Source organism: Coregonus lavaretus (assembly GCF_964263955.1).
Source record: "Coregonus lavaretus genome assembly, chromosome: 9".
NCBI lineage: Eukaryota > Metazoa > Chordata > Actinopteri > Salmoniformes > Salmonidae > Coregonus > Coregonus lavaretus.
Window position 1 is genome coordinate 11,384,549 of NC_139996.1, and position 14,735 is coordinate 11,399,283.

A 14,735-nucleotide genomic window follows, 5' to 3' on the forward strand; every position below is an offset into this window, starting at 1 on the left:
TGTAATTTGTTTTATAGGTACACTTCAACTGTGAGAGACGGAATCTAAAACAAAAATCCAGAAAATCACATCGTATGATTTTTAAGTAATTAATTTGCATTTTATTGCATGACATAAGTATTTGATACATCAGAAAAGCAGAACTTAATATTTGGTACAGAAACCTTGGTTTGCAATTACAGAGATCATACGTTTCCTGTAGGTCTTGACCAGGTTTGCACACACTGCAGCAGGGATTTTGGCCCACTCCTCCATACAGACCTTCTCCAGATCCTTCAGGTTTCGGGGCTGTCGCTGGGCAATACGGACTTTCAGCTCCCTCCAAATATTTTCTATTGGGTTCAGGTCTGGAGACTGGCTAGGCCACTCCAGGACCTTGAGATGCTTCTTACGAAGCCACTCCTTAGTTGCCCTGGCTGTGTGTTTCGGGTCGTTGTCATGCTGGAAGACCCAGCCACGACCCATCTTCAATGCTCTTACTGAGGGAAGGAGGTTGTTGGCCAAGATCTCGCGATACATGGCCCCATCCATCCTCCCCTCAATACGGTGCAGTCGTCCTGTCCCCTTTGCAGAAAAGCATCTCCAAAGAATGATGTTTCCACCTCCATGCTTCACGGTTGGGATGGTGTTCTTGGGGTTGTACTCATCCTTCTTCTTCCTCCAAACACGGCGAGTGGAGTTTAGACCAAAAAGCTATATTTTTGTCTCATCAGACCACATGACCTTCTCCCATTCCTCCTCTGGATCATCCAGATGGTCATGGGCAAACTTCAGACGGGCCTGGACATGCGCTGGCTTGAGCAGGGGGACCTTGCGTGCACTGCAGGATTTTAATCCATGACGGCGTAGTGTGTTACTAATGGTTTTCTTTGAGACTGTAGTCCCAGCTCTCTTCAGGTCATTGACCAGGTCCTGCCGTGTAGTTCTGGGCTGATCCCTCACCTTCCTCATGATCATTGATGCCCCACGAGGTGAGATCTTGCATGGAGCCCCAGACCGAGGGTGAGTGACCGTCATCTTGAACTTCTTCCATTTTCTAATAATTGTGCCAACAGTTGTTGCCTTCTCACCAAGCTGCTTGCCTATTGTCCTGTAGCCCATCCCAGCCTTGTGCAGGTCTACAATTTTATCCCTGATGTCAAGACCAAAGGGCTGTCAAAGGACACCAGAAACAAAATTGTAGACCTGCACCAGGCTGGGAAGACTGAATCTGCAATAGGTTAGCAGCTTGGTTTGAAGAAATCAACTGTGGGAGCAATTATTAGGAAATGGAAGACATACAAGACCACTGATAATCTCCCTCGATCTGGGGCTCCACGCAAGATCTCACCCCGTGGGGTCAAAATGATCACAAGAACGGTGAGCAAAAATCCCAGAACCACACGGGGGGACCTAGTGAATGACCTGCAGAGAGCTGGGACCAAAGTAACAAAGCCTACCATCAGTAACACACTACGCCGCCAGGGACTCAAATCATGCAGTGCCAGATGTGTCCCCCTGCTTAAGCCAGTACATGTCCAGGCCCGTCTGAAGTTTGCTAGAGTGCATTTGGATGATCCAGAAGAGGATTGGGAGAATGTCATATGGTCAGATGAAACCAAAATAGAACTTTTTGGTAAAAACTCAACTCGTCGTGTTTGGAGGACAAAGAATGCTGAGTTGCATCCAAAGAACACCATACCTACTGTGAAGCATGGGGGTGGAAACATCATGCTTTGGGGCTGTTTTTCTGCAAAGGGACCAGGACGACTGATCCGTGTAAAGGAAAGAATGAATGGGGCCATGTATCGTGAGATTTTGAGTGAAAACCTCCTTCCATCAGCAAGGGCATTGAAGATGAAACGTGGCTGGGTCTTTCAGCATGACAATGATCCCAAACACACCGCCCGGGCAACGAAGGAGTGGCTTCGTAAGAAGCATTTCAAGGTCCTGGAGTGGCCTAGCCAGTCTCCAGATCTCAACCCCATAGAAAATCTTTGGAGGGAGTTGAAAGTCCGTGTTGCCCAGCGACAGCCCCAAAACGTCACTGCTCTAGAGGAGATCTGCATGGAGGAATGGGCCAAAATACCAGCAACAGTGTGTGAAAACCTTGTGAAGACTTACAGAAAACGTTTGACCTGTGTCATTGCCAACAAAGGGTATATAACAAAGTATTGAGAAACTTTTGTTATTGACCAAATACTTATTTTCCACCATAATTTGCAAATAAATTCATTAAAAATCCTACAATGTGATTTTCTGGATGTTTTTTTCTCATTTTGTCTGTCATAGTTGACGTGTACCTATGATGAAAATGACAGGCCTCTCTCATCTTTTTAAGTGGGAGAACTTGCACAATTGGTGGCTGACTAAATACTTTTTTTCCCCACTGTACACTATCTCTCTTACACACACACACACACACAATATGAGCCAGATGTGGAAGTCCTTCAAACACATCTCATTTACACACTCACACACACACACACACACACACACACACACACTAATAGACACACAAGCAAACCAATGTGTGAAGTGCACGTAGGTGTGCACGTAGGTGACTGCATAATATACAGTTATGCAGTGTTAGCTTTAAATCCATTAGCAGTTGATATAAGTTAATGAGTTTGCTAGTCTGCAATCTCGGCAGGTCTGCATGTCATCATATCATAACATCATACAGTGCCTTGCAAAAGTATTCATCCCCCTTGGCGTTTTTCCTATTTTGTTGCATTACAACCTATAATTTAAATGGATTTGTATTTGAATTACATGTAATGGACATACACAAAATAGTCCATATTGGTGAAGTGAAATGAAAAAAATTACTTAAAGGAAAAGTGGTGCGTGCATATATATTCACCCCCTTTGCTATGAAGCCCCTAAATAAGATCTGGTGCAACCAATTACCTTCAGAAGTCACATAATGAGTTAAATAAAGTCCACCTGTGTGTAATCTAAGTGTCACATGATATGTCACATGATCTCAGTATATATACACCTGTTCTGAGAGGCCTCAGAGTCTGCAACACCACTAATCAAGGGGCACCACCAAGCAAGCGGCACCATGAAGACCAAGGAGCTCTCCAAACAGGTCAGGGACAAAACCTGCCAAGAAAGGGCCGCCCACCAAAACTCACGGACCAGGCAATGAGGGCATTAATCAGAGGCAACAAAGAGACCAAAGATAACCCTGAAGGAGCTGCAAAGCTCCACAGCGGAGATTGGAGTATCTGTCCATAGGACCACTTTAAGCCGTACACTCCACAGAGCTGGGCTTTACGGAAGAGTGGACAGAAAAATGCCATTGCTTAAAGAAAAAAATAAGCAAACACGTTTGGTGTTCGCCAAAAGGCATATGGGAGACTCCCCAAACTTATGGAAGAATGGTGAAGCATGGTGGTGGCAGCATCATGCTGTGGGGATGTTTTTCATCGGCAGGGACTGGGAAACTGGTCAGAATTGAAGGAATGATGGATGGCTCTAAATACAGGGAAATTCTTGAGAGAAACATGTTTCACTCTTCCAGAGCTTTGAGACTGGGACGGAGGTTCACCTTCCTGCAGGACAATGACCCTAAGCATACTGCTAAAGCAACACTCGAGTGGTTTAAGGGGAAACATTTAAATGTCTTGGAATGGCCTAGTCAAAGCCCAGACCTCAATCCAATTGAGAATCTGTGGTATGTCTTAAAGATTGCTGTACACCAGCGGAACCCATCCAACCCATCCAACAGTTTTGCCTTGAAGAATGGGCAAAAATCCCAGTGGCTAGATGTGCCAAGCGTATAGAGACATACCCCAAGAGACTTGCAGCTGTAATTGCTGCAAAAGGTGGCTCTACAAAGTATTGACTTTGGGGGGATGAATAGTTATGCACGCTCAAGTTTTCCGTTTTTGTTTGTCTTATTTATTGTTTATTTCACAATAAATAATATTTTGCATTTTCAAAATGGTAGGCTTGTTGTGTAAATCAAATGATACAAACCCCCAAAATCCATTTAAATTCCAGGTTGTAAGGCAACAAAATAGGAAAAATGCCAAGGGGGATGAATACTTTCGCAAGCCACTGTATCATAATAATGTATCCTAGCGTCATATACCCTCTTCTGCCTGCTCTCGGCAGCAGCCAGCTGTGCTGACATCCTCTCCTGCATCTTCCTGCAGTGCGCCATGACTGCCTCCAGGACTGAGATGGGGCTGGAGCCCACCGGCCGGCGCTCTTTGTCCCCCCCGGGGACACTGTCAAAGTCCCTCTGCAGGGCCAGGAAGGGGTCCGTCAAGCTGAAGTGGCCGTAGCGCTCCTGGAGGAACACCTCCTTCCGCCGCGCCTATTGAGCGATAGAGAAAGACAGAGAGGGTTACATTTCATAAGAATCACATCAATCACTGACCAAGAGTGATGTTCATACACAGACAGACAGACAGACAGACAGACAGACAGACAGACAGACAGACAGACAGACAGACAGACAGACAGACAGACAGACAGACAGACAGACAGACAGACAGACAGACAGACAGACAGACAGACAGACAGACAGGAGAGAGAGATGAGGGTTAAGTATAGATAACCATTTTATAAGAATCACATCAGTCTATGACTGATTTATTCTTAAAAGCAAAGTGCATTAGGTAGGTATATGTTTGACGACTGCTATATGAGTTGATTGATTATCATGATCTTGCCAATCATTTCAATGACTATTTCACTAGTAAAGTGGAAAAACTCTGAAGTGAAATGACAAAATTGAACAGTGAGCCATCATATTTTTGTGTAAAAAATTGCTAATAATGAAAGAGAAGGATTGCTGTTTTGAATTTGGTCAAGTTAGTGTGGGAGAGGTGGAAAAACTATTGTTATCCATCAATAATGATAAGCCACCAGGTATAGACAACCTTGATGCGAAGCTATTGAGAATGGTAGCAGACTGTATTGCCACCCATATTTCCTATATCTTTAGTCAAAGCCTAAAGGAGTGTGTGTGTCCACAGGCGTGGAAGGAAGCTAAAGTAATTCCACTGCCTAAAAATAGTAAAACACCCTTTGCTGGCACTAACAGCCGCCTAATCAGTTTGCTGCATGTTCTTAGTAAACTGATGGAGAGAATTGTTTGACCAAATGGGAGAACAAGTTAACTACTGACTTTCAGCATGCATATAGAGAAGGGCCCTCAACTTGTACTGTACTGACTCAGATGACTGATGATTGGTTAAAATAAATGGATAATAAGATGATAGTTGGAGCTGTATTGTTAGATGTCAGTGCAGCCTTTGGTGTTTTGATCATAACTTGTTATTGAAAAAACGAACTTGCTATGGCTTTACATGGCCTGCCATCACATGGTTGGAGAGTTATTTATCCAATAGAACCCAGAGAGTGTTCTTCAATGGAAGCTTCTCTAATATCAGACATGTACAGTGCGGTGTCCCTCAGGGCAGTTGCCTTGGGCCGTTACTCTTCTCTATTTTTACAAATGATTTGCCACTGGTCTTACACATAACTAAAATGACTATGTATGCGGATGATTCCACACTCTACATGTCAGCAACCAAAGCCAGTGAGCTCACTGAAGTTCTAAATAAGGAGTTACAGTCAGTATCAGAATGGGTGATTTATAATAAACTGGTCTTAAATACATCTAAAACTAAAAGCATTGTATTTGGTTCAAAACATTCTCTAAGACCTAAACCTCAACTGGAGTTGTACATAAAGGGTGTGACCATTGAACAAGTTGTGGAAGCTAAACTCCAAGGTCTAACATTGGAGCGAGAGAGAGAGAGAGAGAGAGCGAAAGGGCTGCAGTGAGGTGGTTGAATCCCAGCCATCTGGTCCTCTCCACTGGGCTTTCACAAATCTCCTCCCTAATCACAGAGGATCTACCACACACCGACTCCACCCCCCCCCCCCCCCCCCCCCCCACACACACACACACACGTACACACATACACACACAATCTTTTATCCTCATCACATAAACCTCTGCTCACCTCTTCTATGTCCCACACACACCCCACTCTTACTCTCAATATCAGCCCCATCACTGAACTCCTTCCAACCTCCAGCCACACATACAGACCCACTCTGAATCTCACCCACATCCCACCCTCAGGCTCAATGTAGGTTAAACACACTCACCTACAGGGCCTTCAGAAAGTATTCATACCCCTTGACTTATTCCATATTTTGTTCTGAATTCAAAATGGATTCATTATATTTTTTTCTCACCCATCTACACATAATACCCCATAATGACAAAGTGAAAGCATGTTTTTAGAAATGTATGCAAATGTATTGAAAATGAAATATAGAAATATCTCATTTACATAAGTATTCACACAGTCAATACTTTGTAGAAGCACCTTTGGCAGCGATTACAGCTGTGAGTTCCATTTCCATTCAGTTTCTTTTTTATCCTGAAAAACTCCCCAGTCCTTAATGATTACAAGGAAATCAAATCCAATTTGATTGGCCACATGCGCCGAATACAACAGGTGCAGACATTACCGTGAAATGCTTACTTACAGCCCTTAACCAACAATGCATTTATTTCTTAATAAAAAAGTAAAATAAAACAACAAAAAAGTGTTGAGAAAAAAAGAGCAGAAGTAAAATAAAATAACAGTAGGGAGGCTATATACAGGGGGGTACCGGTGCAGAGTCAATGTGCGGGGGCACCGGCTAGTTGAGGTACTTGAGGTAATATGTACATGTGGGTAGAGTTAAAGTGACTATGCATAAATAATTAACAGAGTAGCAGCAGCGTAAAAAGATGGGGTGGGGGTGCAAATAGTCCGGGTAGCCATGATTAGCTGTTCAGGAGTCTTATGGCTTGGGGGTAGAAGCTGTTGAGATGCCTTTTTGACCTAGACTTGGCGCTCCGGTACCGCTTGCCGTGCGGTAGCAAAGAGAACAGTCTATGACTAGGGTGGCTGGAGTCTTTGACAATTTTGTGGGCCTTCCTCTGACACCGCCTGGTATAGAAGTCCTGGATGGCAGGAAGCTTGGCCCCAGTGATGTACTAGGCCGTACGCACTACCCTCTGTAGTGCCTTGCGGTCGGAGGCCGAGCAGTTGCCATACCAGGCGGTGATGCAACCAGTCAGGATGCTCTCGATGGTGCAGCTGTAGAACTTTTTGAGGATCTGAGGACCCATGCCAAATCTTTTCAGTCTCCTGAGAGGTAATAGGCTTTGTCGTGCCCTCTTCACGACTGTCTTGGTGTGTTTGGACCATGATAGTTTGTTGGTGATGTGGACACCAAGGAACTTGAAGCTCTCAACCTGTTCCACTACAGTCCCGTCGATGAGAATGCATACCCTTAACATGATGCAGCACCACTATGCTTGAAAATATGGAGAGTGGTACTCAGTAATGTGTTGTATTGGATTTGCCCCATACATAACCCTTTGTATTCAGGACTACACTGGACTATGTACATACTGGACACCGCATTTCCTGAGGACACATTTATTGTAGCTGGGGACTTTAATAAAGGAAATCTGAAGAAAATGCTACCGAAATTCTATCAACACATCACCTGTGCTGCACGTGCATCACAGACTCTGGATCATTGCAACTCTCCCTTCCGAGACGGCTACAAGGCCCTCCCCCAATCTATTTTTGGCAAATCAGATCATGCCTCCATTCTGCAACTCCCAACCAAGGGGCAGAAACTTAAGCAGAAAGCAAATGTGGGAAGGACTGTTCAATGTTGGTCTGACCAATCAGAATCTATGCGGACTGGGAAACGTTCCGGTGATGTGGGGTCGCCTCTGAGAATAGTATCGACATATATACTGACTTGGAGACTGGGTTCATCAGGAAGTGCATAGAGCATGTTGTTCCCACGATTACAACTTATCCACACCAAAAAACGTGGATAGATGTCAGCATTCGTGCAAAACTAAAAGCGCGAACCACCGCATTTAGCCATGGCAAGGTGCCTGGGAATCAAAGAGGCAAAACGACAGTAAAGTGACAAAGTGTATTCGCAATTCAACGGCTCAGACACAAGACGCATGTGGCAGGGACTTCAGACAATCACAGATTATAAAGGGAAAGCCAGCCACGCCGCAGACACCGACGCCTCGCTCCCGGACAAGCTAAACACCTTCTCTCGCTTTCTTGGAAAACAACATTGAGCCGCTGACGCGGGCCCCCGCCACTTACAAGGACTGTGTGCTCTCGTTCTCCGTGGCCGACATGAGTAAGTCATTTAAGAGTGTTAACCCTCGCAAGGCTGCTGGCCCAGATGGCAGCCCAAGCCACGTTTTCAGAGCATGTGCAGACCAGCTGGCTGGAGTGTTTACGGACATATTCAATCTCTCCCAGTCTGTTGTCCCCACTTGCTTCAAGATGTCCACCATTGTTCCTGTACCCAAGAATATCTATCGCTCCATAGCACTCACTTCTGTCCTCATGAAGTGCTTTGAGTGCGTAGTTAAGGACCATATCACCTCCACCTTACCCGACACCCTAGACCCAGTACAATTCGCATTCCGCTCTAACAGATCCACGGACGACGCAATCGCCATTGCATGTAAGAATGCTGTTCATCGACTACATCTTAGCCTTCAACACAATAGTGCCCTCCAAGCTCATCACTAAGCTCAGGGCCCTGGGTCTCCCTGTGCAACTGGGTCCTGGACTTCCTGACGGGCCGACCCCAAGTGGTGAAGATAGGCAACAACACTTCCGCCACACTGATCCTCAGCACGAAGGCCCCACAGGCGTGCGTGTTCAGCCCCCTCCTGTACTCCCTGTTCACCCATGATTGTGTTCCAGGCACGTTGAAAACTCAATCATTAAGTTTGCTGACGACACAACATTGGTAGGCCTGATTACCAACAACGACGATACAGCTTACAGGAAGGAGGTGAGAGCCCTGGCGGCGTGGTGCCAGGAAAATAACCTCTCCCTCAATGTCAACAAAATGAAGGAGCTGATCGTGGACTACAGGAGACAGCAGAGAGAGCACACCCCCATCCACATCGACGGGGCTGCAGTGGTGAGGGTCAAAAGCTTCAAGTTCCTCGGTGTGCACATCACTGACAACCTGAAATGGTCCCTTCACACAGACAGTGTGGAGAAGAAGCCGCAACAGCGCCTCTTCAACCTCAGGAGGCTGAAGAAATTTGGCTTGGCACCTAACACCCTCATGAACTTCTACAGATGCACCATTGAGAGCATCCTGTTGGGCTGTATCACCACCTGGTACGGCAATTGCACCGTCCGCAACCGCAGGGCTCTCCTACTACTAACAGAGTATTTAAATAGTCAGTGTTTTATTTACCAGTAAGCCCAACACATCACCGGGGGCACCCTGCCTGCCCTCCAGGACATCTACAGCACCCGGTGTCACAGGAGAGCCAAGAATCCTCAGCCACCCGAGCCATGGCCTGTTCACCCTGCTACCATCTAGAAGGCGGAGACAGTACAGGTGCATCAAAGCTGGGACCGAGAGACTGATAAGAAGCTTCTATCTCCAGGCCATCAGACTGATAAACAGTCACCACTAGCCAGCCTCCACCCAGTACCCTGCCCTGAAACTTAGTCACTGTTATTAGCCGGCTACCACCCGGTACCTGCACCTTAGAGACTACTGCTCTATGCCTTCGGAAAGTATTCAGACCCCTTCCCTTTTTCCACATTATGTTATGTTACAGCCATATTCTAAAATTGATTAAACAAAAAACTATCCTCAGCAATCTACACACAATACCCCATAATGACAAAGCGAAAAAACTGTTTTTGAAATTTTTTTGCAAATGCATTAAAAATAATAAACAGAAATACCTTATTTACATAAGTATTCAGACCCTTTGCTATGAGACTCGAAATTGAGCTCAGGTGTATCTTGTTTCCATTGATCATCCTTGAGATGTTTCTACTACTTGATTGGAGTCCACCTTTGGTAAAGTCAATTGAATGGACATGATTTGGAAAGGCACACACCTGTATATATAAGGTCCCACAGTTGACAGTGCATGTCAGAGCAAAAACCAAGCCATGAGGTCAAAGGAATTGTCCGTAGAGCTCCGAGACAGGATTGTGTCGAGGCACAGATCTGGGGAAGGGTACCAACACATTTCTGCAGCATTGAAGGTCCTCAAGAACACAGTGGCCTCCATCATTCTAAAATGGAAGAAGTTTGGAACCACCAAGGCTCTTCCTCGAGCTGGCCGCCCAGCCAAACTGAGCAATCGGGGGAGAAGGGCCTTGGTCAGGGAGGTGACCAAGAACCCGATGGTCACTCTGACAAAGCTCTAGAGTTTCTCTGTGGAGATGGGAGAAACTTCCAGAAGGACAACCATCTCTGTAGCACTCCACCAATCAGGCCTTTATGGTAGAGTGGCGAGACGGAAGCTACTCCTCAATAAAAGGCACATGAAAGCCTGCTTGGAGTTTGCCAAAAGGCACCTAAAGACTCTGAGCATGAGAAACAAGATTATCTGGTCTGATGAAACCAAGATTGAACTCTTTGGCCTGAATGCCAAGCGTCACGTCTGGAGGAAACCTGGCACCATCTCTACGGTGAAGCATGGTGGTGGCAGCATCATGCTGTGGGGATGTTTTTCAGTGGCAGGGACTGGGAGACTAGTCAGGATCGAGGCAATGATGAACAGAGCAAAGTACAGAGAGATGCTTGATGAAAACCTGCTCCAGAGCGCTCAGGACCTCAGATTGGGGCGAAGGTTCACCTTCCAACAGGACAACGACCCTAAGCACACAGCCAAGAAAACACAGGAGTGGCTTTGGGCCAAGTCTATGAATGTCCTTGAGTTGCCCAGCCAAAGCCCAGACTTGAACCCGATATAACATCTCTGGAGAGACCTGAAAATAGCTGTGCAGCGATGCTCCCCATCCAACCTGACAGAGCTTGAGAGGATCTGCAGAGAAGAATGGGAGAAACTCCCTAAATACAGGTGTGCCAAGCTTGTAGCGTCATACCCAAGAAGACTCAATGCTGTAATTGCTGCCAAAGGTGCTTCAACAAAGTACTGAGTAAAGGGTCTGAATACTTATGTAAATGTGATAACGTTTTTTATTTGTAATACATTTGCTAAAATTTCTAAAAACGTATTTCTGCTTGGTCATTATGGGGTATTGTGTGAAGATTGATGAGGGGGGCAAAAAACAATTTAATAAATTTTAGAATAAGGCTGTAACGTAACAAAATGTGGAAAAATTCAAGGGGTCTGAATACTTTCCGAAGGCACTGTACATAGTCATTGAATACTGGTCACTTTAATAATGTTTACATACTGTTTTACCCACTTCATATGTATATACTCTATTCTTGTCATGGCTCATCCTATATAACTACTGCTGTACACACATTTTCTATTCATATACTGTCCATACTGTCTATACACACTAGACTGTTGTCATATAGCTGTGGTTTCATATAGATAAATACATCATATTTGAGCACCTGTTTTGATGAGTTTATAGTACGCTACATACAACAGTAAATAAACTGCTTTTATTTGTATGAGTGGAGGGGTTGACAGAGGACGTCAGGGGACTTTACTTCATGGAAAGGTTTTCTGCCTGCTGTGCTTAGAGACCAGGACATGTGTGTGTTTTATTATGTCCAGGAGCAGATGTTTTCACTGTGGGTGGGTATTCCTGTACGCCTGTGGCGAACATCAGAGCCAGAGGTTGAACTCTCTCCATTATCCGTGTGTATGGCACAGTACTCTTCTGAAAGTATTAACAGTTTTGGCACTCTATTAGCATCTCAGAATTATTTTATCTAAATTATCATTGTTAGTTCCCAGTGTGGCCCTTGTATCAATAGGTTATCTACCAGTATGGCCCTACTACTAACAGAGTATTTAAATATTCATAGCGTATTATTTACCAGTAAGGCAGCAGTACCATGGTTGTATTTACTGGCTGTGCTGTGGGTATACTAAGGCCACAGTCAGTATTATTAGCATCAACCTTTACAGGCATTCACTAGCTAGGCGAGAGGGTTCAAGGACCACAGCCAGATAAACACAGAACAGTCAGAGAGATGGAGGAAGGGAGAGGGAAAGAGAGAGGAGGAGAGGGGTAGAAAGGAGGGAGTAAAATATAGGGAGGAGAGTAGGAGGAGAGGGAGAGAGAGAGGAGGAGGAGAGGGAGAGAGAGAGGAGGAGGAGGCGAGGGAAAGAGAGAGGAGGAGAGGGGTAGAAAGGAGGGAGGAAAATATAGGGAGGAAAGGGAGAGAGAGAGTGGAGGAGGAGAGGGAGAGAGAGAGGAGGAGGAGAGGGAGAGAGAGAGGAGGAGGAGAGGGAGAGATGATGTAGAATGGAAAGTAGAGCAGGACAGTTTAATCAAAGTGAGAAAAAGAGAGAGGGAGTATGAGAAGAAGGGGTAGATAGAGAGAGAGAAGGAGAGAGAGAGATGGAGAGAGAGAGAGAGATTACTTGGAATGAGTATGAGAGCAAGACAGAGAGAGTGGCAGTTGAAAAAGGTAAAGGGTGAGATAAAATTGAGAGAGAGGGAGAGCGAGAGAGCGAGAGCAACAGAGAAATGAAATAGAAAAAGAGTCATTAGCAGTAAGTAATAGAGAGAGAAAGAGCAATCAAAGATGGTCTGGAGAAAAATAATTTGATTAAAAGCCCCATTAATTGTGTAATCATGATCATCTGAATTTTACATCAGAGGCAGAGTGTCAATCTGGCCTTAATTCATAAATCAATATCCCTAACAGCTACAGTGAAAAACTATACTTGTATAAGTACACAGGGAAAAGTCAACCTAAATTGAATTATAAATGTATATGTTTCTATCTGCAACCTTCTATGTTGCACTTTACCTCAATGAAACAAGCCCCAAGTGACATACCTGCTGGGAACTGCTCTTAATGACGTGAGTGGTTCCTCGCTCCTTGCTTTTTTTATCAACACTTCCTGTTCACTAGTTACGGCCAGTTTCAGCCCCTCCTCTCCCCTCCCTCCTCCCTCACCCCTCTCACCACTGTGCAATGATAGCCAGGTCGATATATTGACTCATCCACAAGTTTCCTAATTTCAGCCACAGTGGCTCCAGATCAATATCACATCAACATCACCCACCATAGTCCACCCACGGGCCCCTACCCCTCATAACCCCTGGCTAAACAAAATGCTACTATTGCTGTGAATGTTCTGCTGTGGTGAGATAGGATGTGTTAAGCTGAGGGGAGCTACAGTAGCAGAGTAGTTACATGTCTGCTAGGGTGAGTTTCTAAGATGGTGGGGCCGGGAAAATAAAAAAAAATATTTATAGAGCAGACGGAGAAAAGTAGTAGAGCAGTTACCCTGGGATTGGGAGTTTGTAATCGGCAGTTTTAGCATGGTCGGCGCAATTGAGGGCTTCCACCATGCTTCCGCCATTTTAAAGTAGTCAAAGTAGTCAACTGGGTGGGGATTCCTATGGGTTGTAGCCTCAATGGCGCTGCCCATGCTGTCACAGGCGCTATAATGGCACAGATACAAAGACGAGTCCTCTATCTATCTCTATGGAATCGGATGCAGCAGGGGCCAATTTGATTGGCTGAGTTGAAAGGTCAGCCATGAGAGAGGCTTTTGTTGACTTGTGTGTGTGTAGTGAGGACCGTTTCAATTAGACACACACACAGAGAGCTCTTTGTGGTATTTCAAGACTTCCACAGTGCCTTCTCTCTCTCCTCTCTTCACACTAGCTTGTTCTCAGCAGGAATGCTTTTGGGTCATTAACAAAAAAGCTAAAGAACATGTCTGGATGCAAGAGTTTCTGCCTCAAAGCTGCCCGTCTGAAGATTCTGCCTTTGATATTCACATGCATACACACATGACTGGCATGCCTGCTTCCCCCTGGTTTCAGTAAAACACCTCATTTGTGTTTCTAGGTCAGCTTAGTGACTACAAACAGAGTATATTATGACCGAGGATAAAGCTTTGCCGTGATAGGCTGTCTATGATCCTGTTTGACTGCCCATTGGAGGGATTTGGGCACATTTCTGTTCTCAAGAGATTTACTGGGATACTGGCCTGCGTGTGTATGTGTTTTGTGTGTCCAGTGGGTGGGGGTAGGGGTTCCCTAGGGCAGTATGGGTCCTGGGGGGAGCCAGGGAAAAATCCCCCAAATCTCTCTCCCATCTGTCACACACACACACTCCTTTATCCTCATCACATAAACCTCTGCTATATCCCTGTGATGGCCAATGCGCCATGATAGGGCAAATGTCAAGATCTATGGGCCATAAAACACAACTTAATACCACTTGTGGCTGTCGCAGGATTGTAACAGAGTCACAGCTACAGGGCTTCAGACACAAAGGCCAACTGACACAATATGACCCTAAAAACAACCTAGTCATGACCCAACAAAAACACCTAACTTATTCTGCTCTGAACCATCAAAAAGTGCCCTACCACTAATCAAACTGTACCTGCCTCAATGACAAAGGCTTTCAACCATATTTCTTACACCAGTCCTTTCCTTTTAAACCCATGAGTGTACACTTCGGTGAGAAGGTTAGAGAATCGGACTGCAGCCCAAATGTCATGTACCACCAACAATATAGAGATCTGTATATATACACCATACATTATATATTCATGGCTACCGGTATGCTATCCCCCCCCCCCCCCCCCACAGAAAGTTTCCTTGTTTGAATCCCCTGAGCCGGCAAGGTGTAAAAATCTGCTGTTTCTGCCCTTGCGCAAGGCAGTTAACCCCACAACAACTGCTCCCTGGGCACTGATAATGTCGATTAAAGGCAGCCCCCCGCACCTC

The 14,735-nt window shown here is 45.3% G+C and overlaps 1 pseudogene across 1 annotated transcript in view; it reads right to left on the minus strand.

The window, feature by feature from the left end:
* LOC311134863 (cortactin-binding protein 2-like) overlaps positions 1 to 14,735 on the minus strand; it is a 98,898-nt pseudogene that overhangs the window by 42,285 nt on the left and 41,878 nt on the right. Inside the window, exon 3 of the transcript in view lies at positions 4,085 to 4,312. The product of the transcript in view is annotated as a cortactin-binding protein 2-like (transcript). The remainder of the gene's footprint in view (positions 1 to 4,084; positions 4,313 to 14,735) is intronic.